Consider the following 10274-nt stretch of genomic DNA (forward strand, 5'->3'; position numbering starts at 1 on the left):
TTGATATTGTTACTATCCACCTCCTAACAACACTTCCTTTAGCTCTGCAGTAACCTCTCTTTTAAAATAAAGAGTTTTGACCCACAACCTCTGTCTGTTACTGTTGCCTGGCAGACCCTATTTCTTCCACTATGCTACACTAACCCATAAAAGGAGAAACATATCATCCTGTGACTTACGGGCTGCTCCCTGATTTTTTCAGATGCTCAAGATTGGCTTTGCTGCTTCATATGTTGCCATAATGGTTTATGTCAATAGTAATCCTTTTCCCAAGGAAGTCCAGAAGTATGTTTCAATAACCATGTTATCATGGAAACCACAAAAAGATGGTTAAGCAAGGCTTCTCTCTAAACTCAGTCACTAGACAGCCTTCTATTTCCACTCATTTCCACCTCTAATTTATCTCAAAACACATCATCATACAAGAAATACTTATGTAAAAGTTTTAAGGTTTTCTTCTGACCTGTCTCCTGCAAGCAAATATTCATCACAACATTGTAAATAAGGAAAATGAAATAAATGTCATGGTCTTAGTGCAGCAATAATGAAGTTAGGAAAAGCCTAACCACTGAAAATTAAGCGGTTTTACATTCGTGAAGTTTTTTGAATCTTTCCTTTTCATACATTAATTTTTTTTTTTTTCTGAGAGAGCGAGCTCTTATAGGCACAAGCATGCGAGCAGAGGAGGGGCAGAGGGAGAGGAAGAAAATCTTAAGCAGACCCCATGCCCAGCCTGACCTGGGGCTCGATCTCATGACTTTGAGATCATGACCTGAGCCAAAATCAAGAGTCAGACACTTAACCGACTGAGCCACCCAGGCGTCCCAATCATACTCTCTATTTTTAATGGTATTTCTATTAGTGTAATTCAGTACTGATGTAATTACAAGTAGGGGTTATAAATTTCTTTTTGTCCTTATGGATATTCCTATTATTGGCAGTTCAGACAGTTCCATCTTCTTTATTCATCCACAGTAACTACAAGAGGTAAAAGTGTTTTTTGAGTCAGTCATCAAATCCCCTTGGAAAGCTAGTTCTTCACCAGTAAATGGAGAAAAGAGAAAAACAGATGCCCTCTCTTGCTCAATGTTCTTAGCAAGTATAATCATGCATTATGTTTCAAAACAAAAACAAAAACCACTTATAAAGCAGAAGAAAAGAATGAAGGAGAAAGGAATGGTTCTGATTAGTCTCACAAGAAACACAATATTTCAATAACTCTGATCAGAAAGGACAGTTTTGTCAATTTTAAACTGGTTTCCACAAACAACAAGCCTATCATTGAAAGGGATGATTTGAAACTGATTAACCCATCTTCTCCAGAAAAAGCAGAGCAGTCATTTTTGAAAGCAATGGAGGAAAAGGATTCCAAAACATTTTCTTTTCTTCAGGATAACCTCAAGAAGGTTGCCCAACTACTCCAGACACCTAATAGACCTAGCTTTAATTTATTTGTTCTGTGTGGGGCTCATAATGCCCTTGTTTTATTGCATGCTTTCTTCCTAATCCCTAAATATTCAGTTTACTCATTTTTCTAGGTCAAATTCAATGCTACCTAACCAAAGAATCTTTTCTAATGATTCCAACCAGAAGTCATGTCACCCCTATTCTAAGCTTTCACAAACTGTTATCCATAGCTTTTTAAGAATACTGAATACAGCATTCAGTATAAACTTGATGAATGAAGGTAGTTCTCCCCTCTTTCCCCCTATTATTAGTACTAGAACAATAAAAGTGTATCAAATACCTGACTCCCCTGTGGTTGTCATTACTGAGTCAACTCATTTTTCAAGGAATGGCTACATTTTCTACTGTTTTGTTGAGTTATTAATATTTTAAAAATTCACTCCATTTCCTCATCTTTCTTTTTATCTAAATATAATCATCTGTTGCAATGAGAGCCAAAAAACGTAGACAAATAAAATCCCAAACATTCATTTTGGTGAAAATGTAAGAACTTCTTTCCTTCTGATTTATCAAGAAGTGGGAGAGGAAGGGAAAGAAAACTTATTTGAATTTTACTTCCTTTTATTTCCTCAGCTTATTCTGTGATGAGATTCCAAACAGGAAAATAACTGAACAGACAACAGTCAAAAGACACAACAGACAGCAGTCAAAAGGCACACACACAAAAAGAAGACGTATAATAATTCATGAAATGATCAATGTAACCTCAAATGATGGCAAATTAACTGCGTATATAAAGTTATTATCCGATGCAACTCAAAACTAAAACATAACACATCGTCCTTTAATAACCTCTGAATTTATTATTTAGAAAAAAGTACAGCCTACTATCTGTTAGATTAAATTTGGCCATATATTGTGTTATATTACCAACACATCCAGCCATTTGTGAAACCAAGAAAGAGTAAAATGCACTCTTAGGAGTGGTACTCAACCTTGAAGTGCTGAAAGCTACTTCATCATCTAGCATGGGGACAAACACATGCATGCACATGTGAACATAACACTATGTTGTGTAGAAGGCTCAATATAATCACCATCCTTGTAAATCACTCAGGTATCCACTTATTTTAACATACACAAATCAAGGCAGAGCTCCCTATGATTCCTACAAGGAGAGCGGAAATCACATTTAAGACCTCTCCTCCCACTCTTCTCATTGAAAACTTGGGATTCACAGGTTTTCCCTCTCCTTTCAGTCACTACCAGGCAGCACAACCTGCGGGAAACTATTACAGGTGGACTAGTTTATACATATCACTTAAATACTGTAGGAGTGCAGCTGTGCTTAATATTCCAGAAGTGAGCCAAAAAGCAGAAAAGACTCATTAGATTTCTTCTAAAAAAAAGATTAAAGTAACTTCCTGGTTTTAGGATTAGCATTACTCTAATCAAAGCATAATGTCTTGCTGATATTCCTATCTTGTCTTACACCACTCATAAACTAAAAGTATTGTCACTTTTCTATGTATTATGTGAAATTGTTTTACAGGCTAATTAAGCACAATCTATTGCTTGTGTTGTTACCTAAATCTACATATAATTAGCAAAATATAATTAACAACATTTTCAAATCAGAGATAATTCAGTTACTCATCTATGAACAAAAATTATAAAACATATTTTCCAAAAATTACAATGGTGGTGTAATCTAGCTTTGTTTCCTTTCTGGCCAAGATGAGATATATGATGGGTAATATATTATTGACCTTTTACACTTGGTTCTTTCAAAGCTTCTTCATTTTATTCAGCATTTAGTTTAAATTAAATATTTAAAATTGAAGCTGTTCTATGTTGCAGACATAGCTAAAATGAAGAGCTTCTGTAGCAGCAGTGACCAGATTTTAAATGCAGGTAGATCAATAAAAAAAAAAAAAAAAAAAAATCACCAAGCACAGGCTCCATGTGTGAGTGGAATGGTTTATAATAGCTTGCAAATGACTATGTGCTTGCTGTAACCAGCTGTTCTTAAATTATGAATATGCAACCAATTCATGTTAAAGCCAAATCCCTGCACTATTTCTACAGAGAAATCCCAGTAGTTTTGCTTGTTCTACATGTTAGCTCTGTTAAGGATACAAATAGCAGTAAGCTTCCGAACAAATAGGACCAAACTATTGGCATTTCATGCACTGGGTCCATTATCACAGCAGGGGATGTCAATCATTGGTACATTCCTATAACAGCTCAGGCAATATGACAATGATCTCGTAGGAAAAAAAATCAAAATCTCTGCAGCATACTCAAAGTCCTTCTGACAACCTAATGCTTTCTTACTTCAGCCAATCAGAATGTCAGACCTGACCTACTAGAAGACTTGCATCAAGCTTGAAACATTTAAAAACATCAATCATAAAAACAAAGACAGGACATTGAATTATACAGTATTAACCTCCAGGGTTTGCATACAAAGACCTTAGATTTATTTATGTCCCAGTGAGTTAAGAGCTTCAGTACACCGTTCTTTACACCAAACTGACTGCCAATTTGATGAACCTCTCTGCCCTCAGCAGGAGTGCACCGTCTTTGATTAATGAGTGCATGCTTGTGGAAAAGTGTTAAGAGGAGAAAACAGAGGAAAAACACACAATTATGTCTACACATAGCTGAAGTACCAATGCAATAATTATCTTCAAAACAAATACTCCTTTTTCCTTACATACACATGCACACATGTGCACACACAAAATTAGTAAAGGTTCTTATCTGTATTACTTTCATTGTTATATCTAACATTTTTTGAATGAAAGACATTCAAAAACCAAAGTACAAGTCAAATTTCATAGATTATAAAAACAACTATGTTAAAAGCATTAATGTAAAAAGATAGAAAACACCCTATCTTATATAGTAAATTTCTAGATATGTGGGATAAAAACTTTATTTTCACCTCATACTCTTATAAAAGCCTATTCATTTAAAAAACTCCATGATTAATCTACAAATATCAAGACCATTAAATATTTTACACCTCAAACTGTATTATGAATTGCCACAATTTACATAACATTCAAAATAGATTTAAAAGTCATATAAATTGTTTTGGTTTTCTTTCAGCAAAGATATTGCCAATATTTTATAATTTCATATGTAATTATAAATTATACTCATTGCCCGTAACTTCAAAGCTAATATGGTCAACAGAAAAACTCATGAATGAAAGTTTAAATTTTTTATGATTCTTCTGTTTAGAATTGCCCTCTACCCAATGTAGGAAAATTCCTGCTTAAACAATGGAATGCTGATTTGCACTACACTATAATTAAGACTACATTACCTGCAAAAATGAGTTAAACATTGAGATTCCTTTTTTAAAAAGTTGACATTTAATATCTTTACCTTAATCCAGTTTATATGAGTATCTGCCTTGACACAAACATCTTATGAGTAAGTGTATTTCTTAACAACTGAATCACAGGCTAAGGTTAACAGAATACTTTTCTTTTTAAGGAATTGTAAAGCTATTACATAAAAAGAGTTGAGAAAGCATATTACCTGAAAGAAATCTTAGTAATGTGTGATCTATTTAAAAGGAAAACATCTCTATAAACTTATAATTTCAGGAAATCATAATTCTGGTATCACTCAGCATGTACCAAAAGTGCTTACAATTTGTTTATATTGTATAGGAAATCCTTCTAATGCTATTTAACTTAGCAAATCATATATTCGCATCATCAATTTCACATTTTAATATTTTTAAAGGCATCCTATTTTAAATGTTATGAATTTTATGTTCTTTGAAAAACTGTTTTAAAGATTTAAAAATTAAAAATGAATAAATACTGGAACTACAAAAGATCTCCTGACATAGTGAATAAAGTATATTATATCCTTAAACTCATTATCCTAAAGATTTTTTACACAATTTTTCAAAAAATGTTTTCTCTTTTAGAATAATCACTTTATTCTTCCTCTTTTCTATCTCTTCTCCCACTAAATAAATAAATAAATAAACAAATAAATAAATAAGTAGAAAACACTTAGGCACCAATGGGATGATTTGACACCATTTAGTACCATAGTCTGATAGTTGAAACTATCAATAAAAGTTATTAGTACAATAAAAATATAATTCCCATTTTAAAATCATTAAATGATCACCAATTATTTATTATCTTCACCTTCTTATACAGAAAATTAAACATAAAACTGCCTTTTCCTCAGCAATTCTTTTCTCTTCTGATTACCTTCTGCAACAAAAGTTTAAAGAAATATTTAATCAAACAAGTCAGTATTTATTAAATAAAGTACAATCTTTTAAAACCTTGTGGTATGAAATACTTAATTTTATATAATCAAAAACCTCTTAAAATACCTAACTAGGTAATTTAATTAATCCCTCAGGATATCAAGTATATTAAAAATCATTAAGATGATATAATCTCAACTAAGGATCAAAATCACATTATTTTGTTCGTGCTAAATCACTTCTTTTAGTAGTCCTAGCTAGGAGTAGGTCCGAAACTCAGAAATTACAACTTAAAATCTTTTTCTTTGAGAAATCTTTAAACCAAAAGTATTCAAGTTTAACACATTCTTTCACTAATTCAAGGAGGTAAGACAGAAAACAGAAACTTTCATGCAACTGTGATATCCTACATCTTGTATAGTAACACAAAAGTAGCAACAAAGACATTAACAATTGCAGTTCAAGCTGGGAGTGACTGTTCTGTTTCAATTCAATGACACCACTAATGGCTTCTTAGCAGCTCCATGAAATCAACCAGCTGTCAAGTTGATGCATCAGAAGGAACAGTTATGCACTCCCATAAGAAAAAGCAACACATCAGGATGTTTGGCAAAACATCTGCTCCTTTACACTGCAGTTCTATAATAAACATGCAAACAAAGAAATGAGAGAAAGGGCAACAGAATTAAAATTCCAAGGTTTCCATTACAGTCTTAAACGCATTTAAAATAAATGACATAAAAATAAAAACAAATTTCTGCCAACTTGAATACTTTTATTTTAAATCTTGAAAAATGCTAAATGTAATTACTCAGATTCTTCTGGAAAGGCAAAAACTACAGAAAAATCATTTCATTTTAAAAATTGAGAGTAAAACTTGTTCACCAAGAAAAATCATTATCATAATGTTATGTACAAAACTCAAAAAAATGATACCAAAATATATCCTTCATTCAATTAGTACTTAATAAATTATGTCAAATGCGTTTCCAAGACTGAATACTCTAAAAAATATTTTAAATAGTGTTTGAAAAAGTAAATGCCACTACAGTTCAGCAATAGCTTAACATATAAAACCAGTAAAGATACTATTCTCTGAATTTTAAAATATGTACCTACTCCTACTTTTCTCCAAACCATTATATGAAGACAACAAACAATATTAAGTCCTGATAAATAACTTTCTTTTAAACGCATACAGTTTGATCACTCCCCCCCCCCAAAAGACTCTTCTTGTTTGCCATTACAGGCTGAAAATAATTTTGATTACAGCCATTCATTTCAAACACTTGTAAAATTTTACTTTTTTCTATCTGAAACTTATAAGTGCCTCAATGTTGTCTAAATTATTGATTATGCAGCACAGTGACAATATGTACAGTGTTTACAATAGGTGTGAGACATCAAATGTACTTAACTACCATTTTCTTAAACTACTTATCCTCTGTTGCTTGCCATTTATAATCTGCCAAATCTTCTAGTCCTTTGTTGCATGTATAATTTAAAACCATCTGTTCTATGTGCTTTTAACTATTTAAACATTTTTCACCTACCTACAACTCACATAAATGGCAGACATTCAATTCAGTCAGGCTTTCTATATAGCGTTTTACATAAAGCAAATTCCAAGATAAATAGCATAGCAAACAACACCAAAGAAGACTGCTACAGAGATAAAAACATACTACTACATACAATGTAAGTTCTTATGTGTTAGACAAACCTTTTCAGAATTGTTTCTATTACTTTTTTTTTTTAGTTAATTGTAGTCAGTGTTTTTTCCCAACCGAGAAGACAAAGAGAATGCAAATTAAATACAGACAGTTTCATGTCCTTGTTAGAAGAGAAGTAAATATGCTGACTGAAAATGACTACAGGAGACAGAATTCCACTTTCCCATTCAATTTACAGTGCTTTTATTTATATACCAGTCAGTGTAGCATTAAGTTTGGTCATGTGACCCACCGAACTTCTGTGAGGTGAAAAACTACGTTAGACAAGCAAATTAAAACAACACTATTTTTATTGTTTATTTTTTCATAATGGCTGACAAGGAGCTTAGAGCTTGAGGTTATAAAATATATTTTAAAATAAATTTTGTCTTTTAAATACTAACTACATTTTTACCAATCGTTTGATTTAATATCTGCTACTAAATTTTAAAAGTATCCAGTATCTCCAGGTATTTTCATAGTTGTTTTTGCAAAATGCAAGGAAATATGTAAAAAATAATTTAATTACAAAAGGGGATCTAGGTAATCTAAAGTCATTATATGTAAAATGTTAACCAAGCTGATTAAAGAAAAATCCACAGAAGAGTGGAGTAAATGAGAAAGGGAATATGCTGATTAAAAATAACATTTGAAACCTTTAAAGAATAAAAAAAAAAAAAAACAACACGTAGACAAAAGCTAGGTGAGTATCAATGACACTATAAAAGTTTATACCATTTTTTTTTACACATTTTCCACCTGTTACCAAAACAAAACGTATAGACGCTGAGGGTTCATTTTGAGAGCAGAACCCAAAAATAAGCAGCACAACTTCTCTAACCAGTAAGTTACACGGTCCTTTAAAGCAGGGAAAAAATTAAGCGAAAAATTGACTCTTGGGAAAATTTCTCGATAAAGTTTACATGACGTCACTGGGCCCCCTGAACACTCCCCTAAACTTTGAGTCTTTTCCACACACACTTTTTTTTTTGCCTTTCTACGCCTGCTTTCCCTTTCTCAAAAATAAAAAAGGGGAGACTTGGGAATAAAAATTGCCCAAGATGGCGAAACGCTTGTTGTTTAGAGGGCAGGGGAAAAAATGGAGGATATTGTAATATACACAAAGGGATAAATTTCAACAACTCGGCCAAGGACTGCAGCTGCTTCTCTCTTTATAAGGAAGCAACACACAAAAGATAAATACAGAGGGAGAGAAAAGAGGAGAAAAATCTCCCAAATAGCAGGGCCAGCTCTTACTCTGCAAACACTTCCTTCCTTTCCCAAGTCCCAATTCTGGGGTTCATGGAACTACTTTAAGGGGAGGGTTGACGCGAAAGAGAAAGGGGGGAGGGGAGCGACAAGAAGATTAAAAGAGCGAGGAAGAGTTGAGGGCTGGCGGCTGTTCTCGGGGAGAACTGCTAGGAGACAGACATTACTGTAGGAAAAGCTGTGCTCCTCTAACCTCTGTGTGCAGACGTACATCTTCCCAAGTATCCAGATCCTTTCCCAGTCCCACCTGCCCCCATAACACGCCCCGCGCCCTCAGCCCATTTTCTGAAAACTCTGGAGCTCCAAGCTACCCAGAGAGAGCTAAAGAGGCCCGAACTGGGGAGTGGGGGGGCGCAGCTCATCAGTCCTAAAGGGAAGAGGGGGCGGAGGCAAAAAGGGGCAGCAGTAGGCGGACTGGGGTCGGGGGGGGTATCTTGAAACTACCCCGACAGGGATTGGGGGAGCAGCGTATATTCCCTCGTAGGAACGGCGATCGCAACAGTGCCAGAGGTTATCGTTTGAGAAGCAAAAGTGTTGGCGGCCCCCCGAGCTCTGGAAGCCGAGAGGAGGAGGAGGCGCGCAGCCCCGGCGGCCAGGCTGGGCGGCCGGCACAAAGGAAGCGGACTCGCGGCGGCGGCGGCCCGCGGCCCTGCTGCACCGAAGTCCCGCACCGGCAGCCAGGAATAAAGTTTACATTCTCCGGAGACCGCACCCCCCACCTCCCACCCAGGACCGCGTCCTCCTCCCCCAAACTCCGCTCGGGACCCCGAGCACCGCCCCAGCCTTCCAGCCAGCACAACAAAGAGACACACCGACCGGCGAGGGTAAACAGCCGCTGAGGGCGAGCAGGGCGGGCAGGGCGAGCGCCGCGAGACCAGCAACTCCGGAGTCCCCGCTCGCAGGAGCGTAGTTTCTCCTGTTCTGCTGCAGCCGGCTCGGTAACATTTGCAATTTTCGACTTCACCCGCACCCCTCACACCCGAACATTTTGAACTCACCTTTACTTTCGAACTGAGAGTTGCGGTGGGTGGGATTTTTGTCTTCCCCAGATGGTTGAAGGTTACGATTTTTGTTTTTGGAAACCCTACCACCTCCTTATCTCGATTATTATTTTTGCAAGAAAAGTATAAAGAGAGTTGGAGTGGAGGTGAGATTTGTGATCGGGAAAGCCCTTGACTCCCTCCTTCTCCGCCTTCCGCCTCTCTCTGATTAGTTCCTATCCAGCAGCAGATTGAAGCAGGAGATGATTCTTCTCAAGGTTTGTTCAGCAGCTTCACTTCTAGGCGAAGGCTTCATGAACCAAGTGACGTCAACCAACAAGGCTTCTCTCTCTCTCCTCTCTCTAACAATGAAAGTTGCTGTTAACAAGGGAAAAAAGAGAGAGAATTGTTTATACCATTTCAGTTCCAATAATAAATGACCTATCAGCTCCTAAAGGAGCCAAGGGAGGGAGGGGGGTTGCTTCTTTCTCCAAGAATACTATAGCTTCGAGTTTGCAACCGTTCCTTGTCCCAGGAAAAAAGTTAAGAAACTAATTTTTTTTTTTTTTTGCTTTCAAAAGTAGGGCAGAAAATAGGATTGAAAACCTAATTTTAAAAAACGTAAACTGGAAAATAAGGAGCATAAATTAATCA

General features: G+C 35.8%; 1 protein-coding gene across 3 annotated transcripts in view; it reads right to left on the reverse strand.

Annotated features, from left to right (window-relative positions):
- BAZ2B (bromodomain adjacent to zinc finger domain 2B) overlaps positions 1-9781 on the reverse strand; it is a 317724-nt gene extending 307943 nt beyond the window's left edge. The window contains exon 1 of one of the 3 annotated variants that reach the window (XM_027055668.2): positions 9639-9781. The gene's annotated coding sequence lies outside the window, so the exon portion shown is untranslated. The remainder of the gene's footprint in view (positions 1-9638) is intronic. The other 2 variants (XM_053215128.1, XM_053215127.1) reach the window with 2 other exon arrangements.
- Positions 9782-10274: the final 493 nt, after the last annotated feature.

The sequence above is a fragment of the Acinonyx jubatus genome, chromosome C1, assembly GCF_027475565.1.
Source record: "Acinonyx jubatus isolate Ajub_Pintada_27869175 chromosome C1, VMU_Ajub_asm_v1.0, whole genome shotgun sequence".
Classification (NCBI taxonomy): domain Eukaryota; kingdom Metazoa; phylum Chordata; class Mammalia; order Carnivora; family Felidae; genus Acinonyx; species Acinonyx jubatus.